We start from the raw sequence: 23,853 nt of genomic DNA on the forward strand, positions 1-23,853 counted from the left end.
TAGTAAATCCTGCGATAGTGAACATTAGCGCGTGAAAACAAGCGTTGTTTTCACGCGCTAATGTGTGCCTTGATAATATGGGCGGGGTGGATTCAGCTTTATGATCCACAACCCCATGTTATCAATGCCTAACGTCTGGTCAGAGCAGGCGTTGGGAGACCTGCGATAAACGAGTTTATCGCAGGTCTTTTCCTCCCAACGCCTGCCTTGGTGATAGGGTGTTCCCACCTCCAACCACATTGTACATGTGGTTGGACGTGGGAACGCCCACTTTGCATGTCATTAGCGATGTTTCTCGCTGACATGCAAAGTGGGCTTGAGGCAGGCGTTGCAATGCCCTTGTTAATAGGGCGCTGGAAGTATCGCCGCTTTCTCTGCGAATTGTGCAGAGAAAGCGGCGATACTTCAGCTTGTTAATATGCCCCATATTCCTCTTTTTACAGCACACACCGAATAAGGAAGCAATGAGAAAAAACAAGATATCCCTCCTTGTTACTGTGTGGGGGATGGCTCACCTTTTTTCCACAAACCCAGGTTTGCAAGTCTTTGTAAATCTAGGTGTGCATCAAAATACATGGGGGGACTCAGGAATGCCCATGTTGCACACATGTAATGCGTGGCAGCTCTCTACGGTGCGTTGCTTTACTTTGTATTTACTAAATCATCAAGCAAAGCCACACAAATCGACTTCGAATTGCTTACTAAATGCCAAATTGTATTTTGTGTCGGGGCTACACCACAAAGCGACTCAACCCTGACGCAAAATCTTAGTAAATCTGTGTCGAAATCTCTGACATGCCTTTGGTAAAATACATATTTAATATTAAATATGCTTCAAAAATAACTTCTCAGTCAAAGCAATAACAACATGTCTGGTTACCCAGGATGGATTTCAGACATATGACACAAAAATACGTTCTGGTTTCGGGAGGAAATCATTGGCAACAACGTGTAATGTTGATTTTCCATAATAAACCCCACAGTTTAGGAAGCTCACTTCCACAGTGTGCTTTAAATGACACTTTTCACTCATTACACAATGCACGCAGGGGGTAAAATGATTAAAACAACAGACTGGAATAATTTACATCTTGCCACAAAATGGTGCAAATAGTTTTCCGGGGATCATGTTGAGAGCTCTTTTTTGTAATTTTGTTTACCACCTTCTCTTGCATTGTGTCCCCTGACACTTCTTAGCCTGCTTGCGAATCACCAACAGCTTCCTGATGGGCATGTTTAGGAGGGGAAAAAAACTTCTCAGCACAACTTAAATGATGTCATAAGATCCGTGCCTCGCTGCACACAAAGGGCATGGAATTGGCTTCCAGGGGCGAGAACAACAACGCAAGCAGCGATTCCCATACAGATTAGGTAAAGTGCATGACCGGGGTGATGAGACTGGTAGAGGAAAAAAAATTGTGAAACATCTTGTAGAGCCTCGAACTCGAAGTTTCTTCTACCTTACATTTCTCGCGTTTTGGAAAAACATATGCTGGTCACGAGAATGATTGAAATTCAACTGTTCATCTGTAAACCAATTAAAAAAACATTTTAGCATCCAGACTTTATATGGGGCCTGATACACAAGGTAAGCTTCAACTTTTGTGTTAACTTTACAATGTTTGCTATTCAAAAAAGTATTTTACTAATAGCATCTTCACTAGTCTCAGCCCATTAAAAGATGGGACTGTCATATCTTTTTATGTGCGGCCATCCACCGTCGTAAAGATACTACTAGTAACATGCCTTTGTGAATAGCAAACATCCTGAACTTACTTAAAAATGTAAGTTTACCTTTGTGAATCAGGTCCTCTTTTTTATATTAGTGATGAAAAGTATATTTGTTATGGCTCTTGGTACCAGAACAAAAAATGTATATTTTAGAATTTAGAAATATGGAGGAGGAAATTTGCTAGCAACTTGCACCGGGTCACAAAGTAACACATACTTAGTGCACAATGTTGTGCTGGGATTTATTTTCAATTTCCCAAAGTAATGCAAAGTAATTTCTTTACAATACTTTGTGCCATTTTGCACCAAGGGGCCATACTATAGCCGGTACATGGGCATAACCATGCAACCACCCATGAGTTTTGACGCAAATCCCTATCCACTAACATTTGTAGACACAGATTTGTGCCAAAAAAGTATGCCTCTTAAGGCAGGCTTAAGAGTGGATCAAGGTATGAGCACCCAATCTTTAAAACATTGCATGGGTGCTATACTGTACAGTACACATACAAAATGGGGAACATTATTAACGGTTATCAAAGCAAAGAAGGGCACCCTGGTGCAAGGGTGTATGTTTTGGTGAATGGCAGTCTAAAGTGCACTAGAGCTGGGGGGAGAGAAAAACAACACCATAGCTTAGTAGATATGGTGCTGGGTTTCACTCTTTTTGTTGTAACGAAGTGCTGCATTCCATCAAACAATAGTGAATTTCCCCTGAAGTGTCCTGCAAGTTGCAAATTAGACTCTCAGCAAGGCTGAGGGACCTATGGTTGGGTAATTGAGTGCCATAAATAGGGTAATAATTTGATTTGATTTGATTTTGATATTTATATTGCACAGCAGTCACCCGAGGGCATCAAGGCGGAAATATCTGCTGTTTACAGCACTTAGGAACAGCAAGAGGGTGGTGTGAAGTGCTGTATAACAATCATGTTATTATAATTATTATTATTATTTTGGAACGCCCCAACTTTATGATCTCTGACATGCACCCCTTCCAAAATAGCAGCTGGGTGGAGGATAAATGAAACAATCTAAAGGACAGAACAAATACATTTTTATCCTGGCAGTTTTTTTTTTTACTTTAATGGAAGACTTCTATTGCAGTAGTTTTATAAGTAGAAATACTCTCTCTTCAATAGACCTCGCTTTATTTAGAGTGACCAATGCAGTAAGATTAGATTGTTTTCATCTGCAAACCTTTTCAAACAATATGGGTCGACTAGAAGATGTCTTCCGGCTGCACTGCTTGGCAAAAAAGAGGGCCATTGTTAGAGCACTTGTAGGGAGTGTAGGGAGTAATAGGATTCCTTGTTCAACACCTTGGCTGGGGTGACTGTCCCAGCGAGGTAGGGGTTGACAGAATTCAAGGAGTAGAATGGAATATGAATGATGATGGGGTCTTGTGAGAAGTTGGCCTGATGTGCAGTGTTCACTATTCTAGTGATCACTATATATCAGTCCAAACAACCCTTATTGATGATTGGTTGTAAGTCAACCTTATAGACCAGCTATCCTAGTAGCATGGATACGAGCAGTCTAAGGCTAAGACTCTAGAGGGCGTGTTAAGCCAGCTGTTTTACCATCACATTACCCCTGGAACACCCAGTGAAAGGACACCACACAAGTGTTATGAAAATAACCAATGTATTTATTAGAATCACAACAACCCTGTACTCTTTATGAGGACAGGGTGCTAGGCACACAACAAAACTCTTACGAAAATACTTTTAAGTTAGCACGTTACACAAATGCCCGAGGGGCACGAAAAACCATATACACTAAAAGTGGAATGCGAATTACTAGCAGGTAAGTAACAGTTCTAATAGGCTTTGGAATCGCTAGGACTGGACTAGGGAATCGTTAGATTACTACTAGGAGGCCCAGGGGACTCGGGTGCAGAGTGTGCACTCTCACGCGGGATGCGGGACAAAGTCTATGGAGGCTAGTAAAGGCAAAGTTAGTGTTCACGGGCGAACCCGACCTGGTAGGAAGAAAACGACAGTGGATCCTGACCCTTGGATAGTGAGGCTATGCTGGGACACCGGAGTGCCGAAGTTACCTAGCCCAGGGGCTGCAGCTGCATAGGCCTGAAAAGACGTCGGGGATCTCGCTGCCGGACCGGGAACCTGGAAGGAAGAAGTTGCTGGCAGGCGACCAGTGAAGGAAAGTTCGATGGATCCAAGCCTGGATCAAGGAAGAAGAAACCTGAAAGCAGAGGGGACCAAGTTCTTGAATCACTAGCCAGTGATTAAGTGGGCACCAGGATGGCACCGGGCGAAGTCACCGCAGTCAGGTGAGTGGGCGCTGCTGGGCTCTGCAGTCTCTCGGACCAGGAGGCGTTGTCGGCGACCAGGATGGAGGTGCGAGCTGTCCCACGAAGGATGAAGTCGTTGGCGTCGAAGTTACCCAGGATTGGGCAACAAGCCTTGGCTAATTCAAGCCCACGCGGTGGACTCAAAATGGCGTCTTGAGTGGACCAGGAGGGTCCAGGGTGCTCCTCTTCTGGGAGGGAGCAAGGGCCAGTCTGGAGCAACCAGACCAGCAGCAGAAATGTCGTCGGGCGTCGTCAGGAAGGCCACAAGCCAACGGGCTAGTAGCCAAACAACGCGGTGAGCAGCGGAAAGCAGAAGGGCCCCACGCAGATCGTGGAGATGCTGGGGGGCTGCACTTCGGAGCTGGAGCTGCTCAGAGTCGGGGCTTCTCGGACCCCAAAGCACTCACCAGTGGAATACTCGGCGGGCTTGCTGTGCAGAAGTCGTGCAGTCTTGGCGATGGCCGGTCCCTCGAGGTCTCGTCGCACCCACGGTTCTCAGCTGTGCTGTAGAGGTGGGTAGAGGTCAGAGGTGCCAGGGAAGCCGGGTCTCGTCGAGCTGGGCAGTCGGATTCCGGAGGAAGGACGTGCAGCAGACCGCAGTGTTCTGTAGATGGTGCCTGCGGGTGCAGGGTGACTACTCCTTAGTCACAAGGGAGAAATCTTAGGAAGAAGTCTTGAGTTCCTTTCGCAGAAAGTAGTTTCAGGATTCAAAGATGATCTGATTTGGAAGGGGGCCAGTCTCTACCTTTATCCTGTAAAAAGGGGCTGGCACGCGACTAAGTCCTGCCCTATGGGTGGGACTAGGAGGGGGGTGGTTACACCCACTTCCTTGGCGGGCTTTTCCCCAGCACAGGGTCTGGAGTGACCCTGGAACTGGTTCAAGCCGGCCTATGCACAGTGAGCACCGGGGTGCTACTTGCAGTCACCTTCCTCTAAAGCCCTGCCTACCTACAATACACAAAACCCTGTCTGGGACGGTGCTGGCACCGCCCCTGGCAGGAAACCCTTTGTCCTTATCTCCTGCTCTGGGAGGACTCCCAGCAGCAGGAGGGCAGACTTGTGTCTCGGTGGCAGCATCCATTTTGTGGATGCTAAGGCTCTGTCTGACGTTTAACCGGGTTATAGGTTACAGGCATGTCGTGTCCCTCTAGAAGGGTGGAATGCTAACCCCGTCGCCAGAATTGGCGAGGGGTTAGTATTCCAAGTCGTATGACACCTTACTCGACATGTTTTGATAAAGCGATACCAGAGTTGGCACATAACCGCGAGGATTATAATGCACTTAAGAGTATATGGTATGCGATATCATGGAAACGGCTAAGGGATAGATCCCGAAAGCCGCAGACAGGCTCAGCTCATGCCAGAGCACCATCTCACACGATTCCAAGCACTCTGCCTTCAGGATTGTTAAGGCCTGCCATAGGAGTGACTGATAGGAGATCTGTGTGTCCATTTTAGGGTTAGATATAGGTATACTATACCTAAAGCAAAGGGTGAGTACACCACCTTGCCCCAGCTGTCGGGCAGCCAGTTGTGTCAGATTTAGGTAGTCAATCCAGGGGTGGCACAATACGTGCTTCAGCCCCTGGGAGACTTCTGGGTGCACCTCAGCCCTGGGTACAGGGACTTGGAGAGGGCCCAGTGCCAATTCAGTACCTGGGTACAATTTGGATAGAGAGAACAGCTAGGCTGTGGGTCTGATTAGCAGGCCCACAGCCAGGGAAAGTCGTAAACCAGTGCAGCAAAAAGCAAAAAATCTGGGTGATCATAGGATTGCAGACCCTACTCTCCTACATGACCCCCCCCCAAACTTTGGGACAATAAACTAACCTTGACCAGGTGAGTCTTCTTGCTCTAAGTGGAAATACCTGGAGAGCCCATCAGCATTGCTGTGATCAGTCCCAGGTCTATGCTCCACTGTAAAATCCATCCCCTGTAGGGAAATGGACCACCTAAGCAGTTTGGGGTTTTCACCCTTCATCTGATTTAGCCACAAGAGGGGCTTATGGTCCGTCTGAATGGTGAAGTGAGTGCCAAACAAGTAGGCCCTCAGCTTCTTCAGGGCCCAGACCACAGCAAAGGCCTCCCTCTCAATAGCTGACCAATTTTTCTCTCTGGGTGTCAACCTCCTACTAATGAAAGCAATAGGCTGATCATTACCATCAAAATTCAGTTGAGACAGAACAGCTCCCACACCCAACTCAGAAGCATCTGTTTGGACAATGAATGGCTTGGAGTAATCTGGACTCTTGAGGATAGGTGCTGTGCACATGGCCTGCTTTAGGTCATTGAATGCTTTCTGACAGCTTGCTGTCCACTGAACTTTCTTTGGCATCTTTTTGCTTGTCAGGTCATTAAGGGGGGTCACTATGGACCCATAATTTCTGACAAACTTCCTATAGTACCCAGTCAGGCCCAAGAAAGCTCGAACCTGAGTCTGGGTGATTGGAGGAGTCCAGTCCTTGATGGCCTGTATCTTACTCTCCAGTGGCTGAACCTGGCCTCCACCTACAAGGTGGCCCAGGTATACAACCTGTGACTGCCCTATCTGGCACTTTGTGGCCTTGATAGTGAGGCCTGCCTTTTGCAGGGCCTCTAACACTTTCCTCAGGTGGACCAGGTGATCCTCCCAGGTGGAGCTAAAGACAGCAATATCGTCAAGATAAGCTGCACAGAAGTCATCCAGCCCAGTGAGGACTTGATTCACCAACCTTTGGAAGGTGGCAGGTGCATTTTTCAGTCCAAAGGGCATTACCACAAATTGATAATGCCCTCCAGGGGTAGAAAATGCTGTCTTGGGTTTGGCTTCCTCAGCTAACCTGATTTGCCAATACCCAGCTGTCAAATCAAATGTGCTTAAGAAGTTGGCAGAAGCCAATCTATCTATAAGCTCATCTGCTCTTGGTATTGGGTGGGCATCAGTCTTAGTGACTGCATTGAGGCCTCTGTAGTCTACGCAAAACCTCATCTCTCTCTTACCACCCTGGGTGTGAGGCTTTGGCACTAGAACTACTGGGCTAGCCCAAGGGCTATCTGAGGGCTCAATGACTCCCAGTTCCAACATTTTCTGCACTTCAGTTTTGATGCAGTCTCTAACATGATCAGGCTGCCTGTAGATTTTACTCTTGACAGGCAGACTGTCTCCAGTGTCAACATCATGGGTACACCAATCAGTTTGGCTGGGTGTCAGAGAGAACATATGTCGAAAGGATTGCAGAACTTGCCTGCAATCCTGTTGCTGATGTTCAGTGAGGCTGCCACAAAAGACAACACCATCAACTGACCCATCATCAGGATTCTGAGTGAGCAGGTCTGGGAGAGGGTCACTCTCTTCCTCCTGTCCCTCATCTGTGGCCATGAGCAAGCTCATGTCCTTCCTGTCAACATATGCTTTGAGCCTGTTAACATGGAGCACTCTGAGAGGGCTCCTGGGAGTTCCAAGGTCCACCAAGTAGGTAACCTCTCCCTTTTGCTCAATGATGGTGTGGGGCCCAGACCATTTGTCTTTCAGAGCTGCTGGGGCCACTGGCTCCAGCACCCACACCTTCTGTCCTGGCTGGTACACAGTCAGTACAGCCTTTTGGTCATGCCAAGCTTTTTGAAGTTCCTGGCTGGCCTCAAGGTTTTTAGATGCCTTCTCCATATACTCAGCCATCCTGGAGCGGAGACCAAGTACATAGTCCACTATGTTGGTTGCAGGCTTTTTGAGAGGTCTCTCCCATCCTTCCTTCACCAAACACAGGGGTCCTCTTACAGGATGCCCATACAGAAGCTCAAAAGGGCTGTAACCAACCCCCTTCTGTGGGACCTCTCTGTAAGCAAACAGGAGGCAGGGGATCAGGACATCCCATCTTCTCCTAAGAGGTTCAGGTAGTCCATGAATCATCCCTTTCAGGGTCCTGTTGAATCTCTCAACAAGCCCATTGCATTGTGGATGATAGGGTGTGGTGAACTTGTAGTTCACACCACACTCCTTCCACATGGCAGTCAGATATCCTGACATGAAGTTTGTACCTCTGTCAGAAACGACCTCCTTAGGGAAACCCACTCTGGAGAACACTCCAACTAGGGCTCTTGCCACTACAGGGGCTGTAGTGGTCCTAAGGGGAATAGCCTCAGGATACCTGGTGGCATGGTCCACCACCACCAGTATAAACTTGTGTCCTGATGCTGTCTGGGGTTCCATTGGACCAACAATGTCAATCCCCACTCTTTCAAAGGGAACCCCCACCACAGGTAGTGGTATGAGGGGGGCCTTTGTTGTGCCACCTGACTTGCCACTGGCTTGGCAAGTGACACAGGAGCGACAAAACTCCTTGGTATTCTCATTCATATGGGGCCAGTGAAAGTGTGAGACAAGCCTGTCCCAAGTCTTTGTCTGACCTAAATGACCTGCAAGGGGAATCTCATGGGCCAAGGTGAGAAGGAAACCTCTCAGAGACAAGGGGATGACCAGCCTCCTGGTTGCACCAGGCTTGGGGTCTCTTGACTCAGAGTACAGGAGTCCATCTTCCCAGTATACCCTGTGGGCACCTGTGGCATTCCCTGCAGCCTCAGCAGCAGCCTGCTGTCTGAGGGGTTCAAGGGAAGGGCAGCTCAACTGTTCCTTCCCCAGGTCTGCTCTGGAGGGTCCCCCTGAGCCCAGAAACTCAACTTGATCAAGTTCAAGCTCTTTAGGTTCAGTTTCCCTCAGCTCTGCTAGATCAGCCTCCTCAGAGACTTGATCCTCAACCTGGGGCAAGGGGGAAGGCAAAGCCTTACCCTTACTGCTCTTCTTCTTGGGAGGTGTCTGGTCCATAATTTCAGGATCCAGCACCTGTTCAGTGGGGCATCTTCTGGCCTGTGACCTAGTCACAGCAAGCACATGTGCTGGCAAGCCTAACATCTCCATGTGAGTCCTCTGCTCCACTTCTGACCATTGTGATGACTCCAAATCATTGCCCAACAAACAATCAACTGGGAGGTCTGAACTGACTACAACTTTCTTTTGTCCCTTCACTCCACCCCAGGAGAAAGCTACAATTGCCACACTATGACTAGTAGTGACATTGCTGGCATTGGTCACCAGGAAATCAGTACCTGGCATGATCTGTCCAGGGTCCACAAAGTTAGGTGTCACCATGGTGACACTGGCACAAGTGTCCCTATAGGCCTGAGCCATTTTGCCATTAATCAAAGGTGTCTGCCTGTATTTGCCCAAAGTATTGGGACTTATTTCAGGGGACATATCCATATCCCCTGTACAGACAAGGACAGCCTGAGTGAGTGTGCCAACTAAGTTGTCAGACCCCTCAGTACCCAAGGTTAACCCAACTAATGCCTTGGGAGTGACACTACCACTACTGACTGTACTAGGGGGTGCAGTTGCTTTAGGAGCTGTAGTGGCAGGAGTTTGTCCTCCTCCTCTTTTGGTGCACTCACTAAACCAGTGAGATTTACTTTTGCAGTACTGGCACCACCTTTTTGACTGGCCTTCTTGAGTCTTCTTCTTCTGGGAAGCCTGACCCCCACCCTCTTTGGTTTGTTGGGGACCTGGTGAAGACTTCTGGTCATTTTGCTCATTCTTAACATTACCCTTCTGGTCTGCTTTCTTCTGACCACCCTGGTTCTGGTTCTGGTTCTGCTTGATCCTTGTCCTGACCCATTTGTCTGCCTTCTTTCCCAATTCTTGGGGAGAGGTCAGATCTGAATCAACAAGGTGCTGGTGCAGCAACTGGTTCTGACAATTGTTCAAAATTTGTTCTCTCATCATTAGATTATACAATCCTGTGTAATCTGTAACCTTGCTACCCAGCAACCAGCCCTCCAAAGCCTTAGTGGCACAATCCACAAAATCAGACCAGTCCTGAGACTGAGTTTTCTGGGTGTCTCTGAACAGCAACCTGTACTGCTCAGTGGTTAAACCAAACCCATCAACCAGTGTATTCTTCAGGACCTGGTAATTGTTAGCATCCTCCACTCTTGTAGTGAGGAGCTTATCTCTACCTTTACCATCAAAGGAGAGCCACAGTATAGCTGCCCACTGACTCTGGGGAATGTTCTGCACAGTGCAGGCCCTCTCCAGAGCAGCCATCCATTTCTGGATGTCATCCCCTTGCTTAAAGGGGGGCACTATTTTAGTCAGGTGTTTAGTATCTAAACCCTTCTCTCTATCTCTTGGGAGATTGCTGCCACCAGTGGGAGCTAGCCCACTCATCTGCTGCTCTCTTGCCAGGGCAAGCTTCTCTTTGGCCAGGGCAATTTCTTCCCTTTCAATCCTCAGTTCAGCTTGTCTCATCCTAGCTTCATGCTCCTTTCTCTGAGGGGAAGTAAATCTCCTCTGTGGAGGATTCCTTCTCCCCTGAGAAGAGGCATTAGAGTGCAGAGATCTATTGGAGTCCCTAGAAAGAGATCTATCTCTCCTAACTCCAAGGTTAGGCCCACTTCGGGTTAGTACTGGGGGGCCCCCAGATCCTAGCCCAAGTAAGTCTAAGTTGGTCCTAGTTAGCCTTCTGACTACCTCAAGACCCTTGTCTACCTCATCCCCAGAGAGTACCTCCTCGTCCTCCTCCTCAACTGCTGAATCAGTGTTGGGGAGGTCTGGATCCCCAGAGGTTCCCTCTAAGGCTGGCATGCTCTCATGTAACTGAGAGAGCTTTCTGGCATCATATGTCTCTAAGAGACCTATCAGAAAGGGTAGGGTGGGGTTAGACCCCTGTTTCAGTTTTCTGGAGACACAGAGTTGCCTCATCTCCTGAAAATTGAGAGCTGCATATCTTGAAGTGACCTGTGGAGGGTCAACACTGACCAGGGGAGTCTCAGCAGAGTCCCCCTGAGTCGACATGCTTTTCTAGTGAGGTGTAAGTGGTGCACTTACCTACACTATATGTTTGCCTACTGATCCCTTGCTAGAGTTGTAGTTTAGGGTGTGCTAGGCCCTAGGAGCTACAACAGCTGGTTCAGTAGAACTCAGAGTATTCTAAGCTAAGTTATATGTACCTTTAGTACTTATGTGATCTTTCACAAGATATTCTTAGGGCATGTGTGGTAAAACAACAGCAAGCTCAAATCCCACCCGCTGCTCACCAATGTGAGAAGTTGGCCTGATGTGCAGTGTTCACTATTCTAGTGATCACTATATATCAGTCCAAACAACCCTTATTGATGATTGGTTGTAAGTCAACCTTATAGACCAGCTATCCTAGTAGCATGGATACGAGCAGTCTAAGGCTAAGACTCTAGAGGGCGTGTTAAGCCAGCTGTTTTACCATCACATTACCCCTGGAACACCCAGTGAAAGGACACCACACAAGTGTTATGAAAATAACCAATGTATTTATTAGAATCACAACAACCCTGTACTCTTTATGAGGACAGGGTGCTAGGCACACAACAAAACTCTTACGAAAATACTTTTAAGTTAGCACGTTACACAAATGCCCGAGGGGCACGAAAAACCATATACACTAAAAGTGGAATGCGAATTACTAGCAGGTAAGTAACAGTTCTAATAGGCTTTGGAATCGCTAGGACTGGACTAGGGAATCGTTAGATTACTACTAGGAGGCCCAGGGGACTCGGGTGCAGAGTGTGCACTCTCACGCGGGATGCGGGACAAAGTCTATGGAGGCTAGTAAAGGCAAAGTTAGTGTTCACGGGCGAACCCGACCTGGTAGGAAGAAAACGACAGTGGATCCTGACCCTTGGATAGTGAGGCTATGCTGGGACACCGGAGTGCCGAAGTTACCTAGCCCAGGGGCTGCAGCTGCATAGGCCTGAAAAGACGTCGGGGATCTCGCTGCCGGACCGGGAGCCTGGAAGGAAGAAGTTGCTGGCAGGCGACCAGTGAAGGAAAGTTCGATGGATCCAAGCCTGGATCAAGGAAGAAGAAACCTGAAAGCAGAGGGGACCAAGTTCTTGAATCACTAGCCAGTGATTAAGTGGGCACCAGGATGGCACCGGGCGAAGTCACCGCAGTCAGGTGAGTGGGCGCTGCTGGGCTCTGCAGTCTCTCGGACCAGGAGGCGTTGTCGGCGACCAGGATGGAGGTGCGAGCTGTCCCACGAAGGATGAAGTCGTTGGCGTCGAAGTTACCCAGGATTGGGCAACAAGCCTTGGCTAATTCAAGCCCACGCGGTGGACTCAAAATGGCGTCTTGAGTGGACCAGGAGGGTCCAGGGTGCTCCTCTTCTGGGAGGGAGCAAGGGCCAGTCTGGAGCAACCAGACCAGCAGCAGAAATGTCGTCGGGCGTCGTCAGGAAGGCCACAAGCCAACGGGCTAGTAGCCAAACAACGCGGTGAGCAGCGGAAAGCAGAAGGGCCCCACGCAGATCGTGGAGATGCTGGGGGGCTGCACTTCGGAGCTGGAGCTGCTCAGAGTCGGGGCTTCTCGGACCCCAAAGCACTCACCAGTGGAATACTCGGCGGGCTTGCTGTGCAGAAGTCGTGCAGTCTTGGCGATGGCCGGTCCCTCGAGGTCTCGTCGCACCCACGGTTCTCAGCTGTGCTGTAGAGGTGGGTAGAGGTCAGAGGTGCCAGGGAAGCCGGGTCTCGTCGAGCTGGGCAGTCGGATTCCGGAGGAAGGACGTGCAGCAGACCGCAGTGTTCTGTAGATGGTGCCTGCGGGTGCAGGGTGACTACTCCTTAGTCACAAGGGAGAAATCTTAGGAAGAAGTCTTGAGTTCCTTTCGCAGAAAGTAGTTTCAGGATTCAAAGATGATCTGATTTGGAAGGGGGCCAGTCTCTACCTTTATCCTGTAAAAAGGGGCTGGCACGCGACTAAGTCCTGCCCTATGGGTGGGACTAGGAGGGGGGTGGTTACACCCACTTCCTTGGCGGGCTTTTCCCCAGCACAGGGTCTGGAGTGACCCTGGAACTGGTTCAAGCCGGCCTATGCACAGTGAGCACCGGGGTGCTACTTGCAGTCACCTTCCTCTAAAGCCCTGCCTACCTACAATACACAAAACCCTGTCTGGGACGGTGCTGGCACCGCCCCTGGCAGGAAACCCTTTGTCCTTATCTCCTGCTCTGGGAGGACTCCCAGCAGCAGGAGGGCAGACTTGTGTCTCGGTGGCAGCATCCATTTTGTGGATGCTAAGGCTCTGTCTGACGTTTAACCGGGTTATAGGTTACAGGCATGTCGTGTCCCTCTAGAAGGGTGGAATGCTAACCCCGTCGCCAGAATTGGCGAGGGGTTAGTATTCCAAGTCGTATGACACCTTACTCGACATGTTTTGATAAAGCGATACCAGAGTTGGCACATAACCGCGAGGATTATAATGCACTTAAGAGTATATGGTATGCGATATCATGGAAACGGCTAAGGGATAGATCCCGAAAGCCGCAGACAGGCTCAGCTCATGCCAGAGCACCATCTCACACGATTCCAAGCACTCTGCCTTCAGGATTGTTAAGGCCTGCCATAGGAGTGACTGATAGGAGATCTGTGTGTCCATTTTAGGGTTAGATATAGGTATACTATACCTAAAGCAAAGGGTGAGTACACCACCTTGCCCCAGCTGTCGGGCAGCCAGTTGTGTCAGATTTAGGTAGTCAATCCAGGGGTGGCACAATACGTGCTTCAGCCCCTGGGAGACTTCTGGGTGCACCTCAGCCCTGGGTACAGGGACTTGGAGAGGGCCCAGTGCCAATTCAGTACCTGGGTACAATTTGGATAGAGAGAACAGCTAGGCTGTGGGTCTGATTAGCAGGCCCACAGCCAGGGAAAGTCGTAAACCAGTGCAGCAAAAAGCAAAAAATCTGGGTGATCATAGGATTGCAGACCCTACTCTCCTACAGGTCTACAGGTCAGTTTGTCCAGGAGTACTCACCCACTTTTTTGAGGATGAGTGTGTGACCTTGGGACTCAGTTCTTTTTTTTTTAAACCATATTTTATTGGCATTTGTACATTGACAGTGCATACAACTGTTCGTATACTGGTTCAGCCTTTGGCGTGCCATCCTCAATAACCCTTTCCCAACAAAACTATCCCCCCTCGCCCCTTGAGTTGCTTGCTAATAAGTGAGATGTGTAAGATATATGCGAAGAGGTGGTCTGGTTCGAGGTCCCTAGAAAACGTTTGTTGTCTCGCTGTTTCCCTTAGTTGGGACTCAGTCCTTTTGTGAGGAAAGTAAGATGGTATATGGGCCAGGCAGGGCAGTTTAGAAAAGAAATGGGGAAATACAGGCAGCACACTGTACCATATACAACTCTGTCCCTTATGTTACAAAATAGTCACTAACAAGGAAAGTGCTAACGGATGTGCAGCAACTTTAAATACAGCCACTCTGGAGTCCTACCTGGAGAAAGGCAGAAACACAACCATAACTCGCACACAAAATGCAATGACAGATGTAATTGAAATCCCTTAAATAATCTTAGATATCAGAATACATAACATATTTTCACTTAGCAATATGAAAAATATGCCTATGAATTTCCTCTTACTTATTGGTTTGAGTATATGTTATTGTTTAATTACATTGTGCTTTTAGGGGTTGTTATTGATTGCTGTAAATATTGTGAGGTCATAAGCATTGCATTTAGTGTGCGAGTAACAGTTTGCATTGCTGTTGTGCAAATTATTAATTGCAAACCTAATCATAACTTGAAAATGTCAGTGTTTTTTATGTTTTAAATCATAACTGCATACTAACTGTGTCTTTTCGGTGAATTTCTGGTGTTAAACCAACATGTAGGGCCAAATGGACAACTGTTTTCAGCATACGCAAACGGAAAATTTGGCCATTTGTGACCTCTAAAAAGGATTGTAGCATGTACAAACCCTATTTTGCTTGTCAGTAACCTATTACTGAATCACCAAATAGGGTTTGCAAGCCGCTATTAGGAAGGGGTGTACCAAGGGCGTCCCTTTCTAATAGCGAGTCACAGAGTGATGTACGCTTGAATTGCAACCTCAAATGGGCTCACACAACAATTGCAGTAACCACCAATTTCAAATGGGTGGTAAGCCAGTCGCAAACAGGAAGGGGTCCCCAGGGGATCCCTTTCTCTTTGTATTTGGCAGTGAAAATATTTTTTAAGAGCCAGCAATGGTCCCATGGACCATTGCCTGCCCTTAAAAAATTAAAAGAAAATGTTTCAGTTTTTTCTTTTAAACGATTCCCGTTTTCCTTTAAGGAAAATGGCTGCATTTGAAAAAAATGTGTTGCTTATTTAAAAAGCAAGCACATACATGGTGGTCTGCTGTCCCAGGCAGGCCGCCATCCATGTGATTGTAGCCCATTCCCAAAGGGTCGCAAATTGTGACCTGCCTCATGAATATTGATCTACTTTTGTAGATTGGCTAAATGCAGATGAAAACATTTCACCTATTTAAATTTTTTCCTACTTACTTGAATTCGTTTTTGACTGTAAAGACTAGTTTCTTTGGAAAAACCATGTTTTTGAATTCAGAATCTTGTCAACATTTTAGAAATTAGCAGTTTTCCAGGTTTACTCATGAACTCACACCTCTTTCCCTCACAAACTGCGAGTAAGGTAGTAACCAGAAAAATAGTAAATAATAATTACCACTTAGTAAACTGGTAATAAAAAATTATGAAGGCTAAAGCACAAACTGTCACATATATATATATATATATATATATATATATATATATATATATATATATATATATATATATATATATATATATATATATATATATATATATATATATATATATATATATATAAAAAGGGCTCCGTAGAAGGTGGCAGATAGGCTCACCATTTAAGTGGTCAAACCTATCCCTAGGTGTTAGAAGGACTTTATAAAGCACAGTTAAGTTATCATTAGTATTGGTTATAACACCTTTTATATCTTTAGAATAATCCTCAGAAATTCACTTTAAAAACACAGAGTACAGTTACAGTTATAACTTCAAAACCCCCACAATCCATAACTGAGACACCAACCATCCAAACCATACTTTGCACACCAGTTACGGCTAAGTTAACGAGTTAGAAAGTAGAAAAGGGCGGTTCACCTACCACTCTCTACTTCCACTGAGGTGCTCTCTTATGCTACAATGGGTCACTAAAGTCCCTGTGAGAGTGGCAGCTCCCACAGTGGGCCATTTGTTCCCTTTAGGGGCTAGGGTGCAGTGTGTTGCTGCATAGAAGCTTATAGTGTGTGTCCTTCTACCATCAGACTCTCACCCGGGGCAAGTCTAACTCCTTTTTGGTTGGGGGCGGCATAGACAGTACCCAAGGAGGTTGCATCTGCAACTGTATATAATTCTGTTCTGGGGATACTCTATCCATCCTTCAAAAGGGCATCCTGGGGAAGCATGAATTGTGTAAGGTATCAGCTATGTAGCCGGCAGCCACATAAATTAGAACTTTCCTGTTCATCCATCTCTCTGCCAAGGTTGGGTTACTTGTGCTCCTAACAAAGGATCTATTGGGAAACTTATAAAAACATTTGAAATGTTCTCAGTGTAATCATCATAACAATTTCAGTTGAGGGAATAAAGAAATGTGGTTATTTAATTGTATTGCACTGCCAAGATCATAAATATTTAACTAAAGTAATGGAATGAAAGTTCTTTGCATGCCTTCGAAAAGCAATACCATTCTACCCTCTCAGTTATTCTGCCTGGTGAACACCCTAAATATCGAATCAAAAATATAGAATGGACAGATATCGAATTATCAAAATATATATCGGACAGAATATCGAAATTGGGGTAGGAAATATCGAATTCCACAATATCGAATTTTATAATATAGATTCCCATAAAATCAAAAAAAAATTGTGTTATGTATGGTAGTATATGTGTTAAAATTATGTATTATTTTTCTAATGTATGTTTATTTTATTTTTTAGTAATGAATGTTATGTGATTTAATTTTTGCGTAATTTAATTCCGTATCGGGTTGTGGGTTTATAGGGGAATAAGGTGGGAAGTAATTTAATTGTATTAAATTAAATATTAATTTTAATGTATATGTATTGATAATTAATTGATTAATAATTAATTATGAATTGGTAACTACATTTTATAAATTGGTAATTAATTTTTATTAATTGATTAGTTGATAATTATGTTAATTGAATTTTTTAATATTACAAGCGGGTGGTGGGTTTATAGGGGAATTGGGTGGGAAGTAATTTAATTGTAATAAAGTTAATATGTATTTTTATTTATATGTATTGATAATAAATTGATAATTAATTATTTATTGGTAATTAATTTATTAATTGGTAATTAATTGTTAATAATTGGTCGTTATTTTTAATTAATTTTTTATTGGTATTGATAATTAATTTAATCTTATTTTAATATTAAATCATTTCTTTCCCTACTGTTGCACTCTCTGCAGTGGGAATAGTAATTTTTACCCCTACGCTAGCCAACGTTTTCCCTACTGTTGCACTCTCTGGAGTGAGAATAGTAATTTTTACCTCTACGCTATCCAACGCTTTCCACACTGTTGCACTCTCTGGAGTGGGAATAGTAATTTTTACTCCCCCGCTATCCAACGCTTTCTCTACTGTTGCACTGTTTGGAGTGGGAATAGTAATTTTTACCCCTACGCTATCCAACGCTTTCCCTACTGTTTCGCTCTCTGGAGTGGGAATAGTCATTTCTGCTCTTACGCTATCCAACGCTTTCCCTACTGTTGCACTCACTAGAGTGGGAATAGTAATTTTTACCCCTACGGTATCCAACGCTTTCCCTACTGTTGCACTCACTGGAGTGGGAATAGTAATTTTTACCCCTACGGTATCCAACGCTTTCCCTACTGTTGCACTCTCTGGAGTGGAAATAGTAATTTTTACCTCTACACTATCCAACGCTTTCCCTACTGGTGCACTCTCTGGAGTGGGAATAGTCATCTTTGCCCCTACGCTATCCAATGCTTTCCCTACTGTGCCCTCACTGGAGTGGGAATAGTAATTTTTACCCCTATGCTATCCAACACTTTCCCTACTGTTGCACTCACTGGAGTGGGAATAGTAATTTTTACCCTCCCGCTATCCAACGCTTTCCCTACTGTTGCACTCTCTGGAGTTGGAATAGTAATTTTTACTGAAAAAAGAGAGGTGAGGAGGGTCCAAGGGTTTAGTTTACCGACCCTGACATTTCTAAACCCCAACTCAAATGTAATAACAAAAGAAGAGATGTCCAGTCAACTAAATATGTGTGCTGTACTAGAAGCTAAAGACAAAGTGAGATCATGTAGCAACCAAGTGAAATGGCACAGGGCTGAGAAACTCCCATCAGCCCAGCCTTATGGCGGAATATCATCATGTGGGATACAGATAGTAAATCCAAACCTCGCCCAACCCATCAATCGATGTTGCAGAGATGGATTTCTGAGGTGGAACTCTAGCCACAGTGTTATTCAATTAATGTTGATGATGTGCAGTGCTGTGAAAATGTGTGTGAAATGGTAAAATTGGCTACTAGGGCAAAAAATCAAGTTTAATAAGGATTGTCCTAGTGTCAAAAATAAAATAACGCCTAATAGTCTGAAAGTATAACTATGTTCTGGCGCTGTGCAGTGAGGTCTCACTGCACAGCGCCAGAACATAGTTATACTTTCAGACTATTAGGCGTTATTTTATTTTTGACACTAGCCAATGATTTCCCTGCTGTTGCACTCTTTGGAGTGGGAATAGTAATTTTTACCCCTATGCTATCCAATGTTTTCCCTACTGTTGCACTCTCTGGAGTGGGAATATTCATTTTTACCCCTACGCTATCCAACGTTTTCACTACTGTTGCACTCATTATTAATTACCATAACATTTCTTTTTATTAATTTAATTTTTATATTGTATTTATTTTTATATTTATATATTATGTTTATTTATATATTTATGTTAATATATTTTTATTAATGTTCTAAATACTTTATAATTAAGATTAATAATTATTTTATAATATTAAGTAAATTTATATTAAACATTGTTTTTACATTTCATTTAATATTTTTACATTTTAAGCTTTTTTACATTATTTTAATTATGTCTTATCTAATTATGTTCACTATTTAATTACATTTCTAGTATTTTTAATACATTTAAAAAATTCGATATTTTAGTTAACTATATTTTAACAATCTATATTTTGAAATCGATTTTTTAGTACTTACCTGTTTGTAGATAGGCATTCTATATTCTGTCCCTCGATATTTTGGCATCAATATTTTGATTATTCGATATTTTGTCCCTCGATATTTCGATACTGATCCATTCTGGCTATGCCCGTGTTCCCTCCTCAGTCAACTAAACAGTCTGTATTCTCTGCAAATGCTCCATCCTTTTGTTGTTCTTCTTGGTGGGGCTCTGATGACTGGATGACACCCAAATTGTACCCATTCTCAGTGAGATTGGCTACTGGCTGATCAACTCAAGCACACCTCTTTGAAGGCAGATATAGTAGATGGATGAGGTGGAAGCTGCCAGCATAGTTTCGTTGTCACATTAGATTTCCTCCTATTCTATTGAACCCCACTTATTCCCTACTTTCTCTATTACTATTGGCCTCCAAGGTACAGAGAAAAGATGGAGAGGGCTGTTTGTCCTGGAATTAAAAAAAGGCGTGACCTGTTCATACTGAATTAACATGTGATTCTTGACTTCAGAAGCTAGCAAATGTTAGACAGCAAAAAAAAGAAGCATTTCCCCAGGACTGTACTTGTTTGTATTGTAAGACTTGTATAGTGCTTCATGCCACTGATAAGACACCAAAGCCCTTTTCAGTCACCATCTAAAAGGCACAGAAGCTTGTTGTGTATTGCTAATGTTGTGTGGCCTGTATGGGATAAATTGGGTATAATGCATGAGGGACGTAAATGCGCTCCAGTCATTTCATGAAAACTTTTGGTTGTGCCTAATCATTAAGTGAAACCGAAAGTTTTACGAGTTGCATTTTCAGACCTCTGCCATCTTCTTGTTGGTTGTGCTTTGTTGATAGATTGTTGGTTGATAGTGTTAGGTATCATGTATCAAATAATGTGAGAACAATCTTTAAGGAATGCGGCTGTCTGCAGCCCCCGCAGGGAACCAATCCAGAAGGACTGCCCTTTAGTGACATTTGGGCACCGCTTACCCGCTCTAGTGGTTGGGGGCTCCTGTAGGAGTCCACTCACCAAGTCGCCACAGTGGCGTCATATCCGGTGCGCCAGGTGGGGGGAGGGCATATAAGCCTCCCCCACCCCTCCTGGCAGTCTCTATCTCACCAGCCACGCTGTCTCTCACCCCACCGGTTACCCGGCAACCAGGCTGGTGGACAGGATACTCAGAATGTTTTAATGTTTTCTTTTGTGTTGCAGGCGGAGTTACAGGGCGTTCTGAAAGCAGACAGGTACAGTAAGGGTACCCATGCGGCAGATGGGTACAGTAGGGGTACCTCTGCGCAGCACAGTAGGGGTGCCAGAGCCAAAGACCAGGAGCCTCAGGGCAGGTTCCTGGAAAACGGTAATGGCGACCCATTAGTCCTTCGGGCGGTTGGGGGCCTGACCAACCGGGGGTTTGCCCTGCTACGCTCCACCCTGTAAAGGGCGTAAGTAGAAGAGACCAACGTATCATGTGATCAGGAAGAAGATCATTATAGATAGCACTGACTGTGTGTTCACAGTGCTAGCTCACCAGGTGGGCGGGGCACCATAGGTTGGTACAGCTGCCCGCCCTTGGATAACCCACATATTGCATACTCTTGTATGGAATAAACCTGCAGCAATATTTTTCCAGAACAACTTTGTCTTGTGTATTTATTGATTCTTGCATGCTTAGACTGGGGGTAGGGGAAGTTGCCGATAATGGCACTATGCATACACGTGGGCAGGACACAAGAGCATGGGCTAATGGCATTTTCGTAATACACCACTAGAGTCTTCTCCACGGAAGATGGCGTGGCTCACACTCTACTTGGTACGACCAGGAATAGGGCTGGCCTAGACTGGGCTCCTTTAGGGACACCTACAGGAGCACCTAAGCCCTCCAAGGGCTATCAGGAAGGGTGAAACACACAGCAGGGGGGGGCACAAGCAGACTATGTTTCCACAGAGACAGAGATGTGCTGCAATTATACCTTTGGTGAGGAGGTGCTCTGCTGGAGTTGAATGTGCTCATTCAGGTGGCAGAGTCGCCAGAGGCCAGCTAGGTGTGTCGGGAGGTGAGCACCGGACACCCAGTGCAAGAATCTGCAGCTTGGCCTCATGGACATAGAAAGAGGACTATGTCATTTCTCCAGCTTGAGTATTAATGGGCAGCAAAAAGGACACAACAACTTCAATCCTTTTGCATGTTAGTTTACTTTTCTCTCCTGTGCTCCGTGGCCTGCTTTCAGGGGGAGAGCACAAGGTTGAGCCTGTCGGGGGGTTAGGTGGCAATCTGTGCATGGAGTACAATGGTGCCCCATGAGCGATGCACTTTCAAGGCCTCACTGACTATTGAACTGGTGACATACAATATTGAGAGAAGCTTGGAAAAGTTGGTGAGAGATTTATGAGTTCTCACCCGATAGAAGGTCACTGACAGTCCTGTAGCATCTGACAGCCATTGTAGGGAGTTGGGTTTTCTTCACTGACCATTAAAGGTCCTCTGTGCCCCAGCGGATGGAGAACTAATCTAGCTAATGGACCACTCTCGAGACTACCTGCTACATTCATCTACCATATTACAGTACCTTGAATGTACTGGCAGACAATGTGTACCAGCTCTACACTCTAGTGGGACGGACAGCCTTATACTGATATAGGACACCGCTAATACCCGAGCTCCCCACTTCTTTTAAGTTACTTGGAGTACCCCCCAATCCAGATGTCATAACCAACTGCACACCTCCTCAGAGCGACGACCACCATGTCTAAGAGAGCGCAACAACTGATGGCAAGTCTTCTAAACCAGCAGCGGACAAGGCAAAACTAGCCTAAAACCCAGCCCTCTAGACTACTATGCATGAACTCACTGCACTTCAACTGTCAAAGGCCACAGTGGAGGATACCATAACTTAGTCGGCGGTGGAGTTCTTGTCCAAACAATCGGACATCACCTCATTTCAAACGCTCTTGCAAAGCATAGAAGACACGCTTCTCCTGGTGGAACAGAAAATCATCACATCCATAGACTTGAAACAAGATCACTGGTTCATGCAACAGAAAACTGCAGATTTAGTGGATTGGAGCCATCAAAATAAGCTAGCATCCCAGGAGAATTGAGGGGTACTAGATGATCACATTTTCGACACATTTTATCCCAGCAATCATGATGCTCTCATTCACTCTCCCATTGAAAATACAGCGAGTGAACAGAGTTAGATCATGTAAGCATGAGACTAAAGGGGACCCACAACAGATAATTGCCTAGTATTGTATCAGGCACCGGCACACTGAACAAATCATAGACACAGCGAAAAACATGGGCCCTTTATGATGGGACACCAACAGTTCTCAAACACAGTAGACTTCTCAAATGAAAACAGCCTGAAACAGAAGAGTTTTTTGGTGTTACAACAATGAATAAAGAAGCTGGCAGTAAGCTAGAGACTGCTCAATCCAGCAATTATGCTCATCACATCCAATGACAAAACAACAGAGTATGAGGATCCTGACAACTAGAGGTCTGGCTGGACTCAATAAAAGGCACAAACTTGGGATTCTTCCTAGTGCTGGGAGAACTTGGTGTACCATCCACCGCAGTCTGATGTGACCCCATGGTAAGACCAACTGGGGAGAAGGAGCGACTAGAGGAAGTGACCAAGCATAGGTCCACATTGCCAAATCAATTCATTACAACAAATTGCTTCCTCCTAGGGACAAGTCCCAATCACCCTTGAAATCATGCTGATGGATAAGAATGTCATCCGGTGGCAGATAAGAGACTTGATACTAACTATCTTGTGTTCCCTTCTGATATACTGTTTGCTTTCTCCCCCTGTGAATTTCTAGCAATTACACATTTATTCCTTGGCTCCCACTACATTGCAGCAGTTTGCCAGGACTGTGTATGTACTGCTGAGGATTCCAGCCTCTCCCCATTTCAACCTACCCCAACAAGACAATACCGCGGTACCTATTGTTGTAGTTGAAAGGTTTTTTCCCCCACCAAGGCTGGGAACAAGTCGCTTGACCCAGAGCTTGCCTCCCTTGAAAGCCTTTCCCTTACACTCCAACACAAATAAGATAGCCACGGCTTGTTCCTATTCACTGTGGGTTTGTTTTGACTTATAGTACAAGGCTGTGCAGGCCTGCAGGGGGAAAAAGGCCCCTGGGGGGTGTTAGGTTCCCATTTGAGTTACAGTTTGACCTCCCCTCAGCAGGATCTCTCAGATGTCTTCCAAGGAACGCTTTTGATTTGCATCTATTTCTATCAGTCACATAGGTTATCCCCCTTGTCTAAATAAATCCACTACATTACCAATACTGAAAACCTGTCCTCCCTGGGACTGCTTCCACTCCCCAGGCTCTAAAAGTTGTTTTTCAAGACACACCGGCCAATTCTCTTGTATCTTAACTGGGGCACACTGCAGCACATGATTCTCTTGACCTACATGCCCTCACCTAATGCACATGTTCCTACAAGCTGCTAGTGATAGTATCTCTGTATGTGAATTAATTCACTCATTCCATTAAGAGGAAGAAATATTGGCCTATCTTCACACACTGCGCCTGGACATAGTCTTGCTCCAAGGAACCTCCCTTTTGGATGCAGGGTGTTGTAAATTGCACCACGGTTTGGTGGGGTGAAATGTACTGCTGACGACCCTACCTGCACCACTACAAAGGCTTACTATGAAGGAGGGGGTTGCACTCATCATAAGAAAAGGAATATATGAAGTGTGGCAGAAGCCCTGTGTTCATTATGATC

This window comes from Lissotriton helveticus, chromosome 4_1 (assembly GCF_964261635.1).
Source record: "Lissotriton helveticus chromosome 4_1, aLisHel1.1, whole genome shotgun sequence".
Lineage (NCBI taxonomy): Eukaryota > Metazoa > Chordata > Amphibia > Caudata > Salamandridae > Lissotriton > Lissotriton helveticus.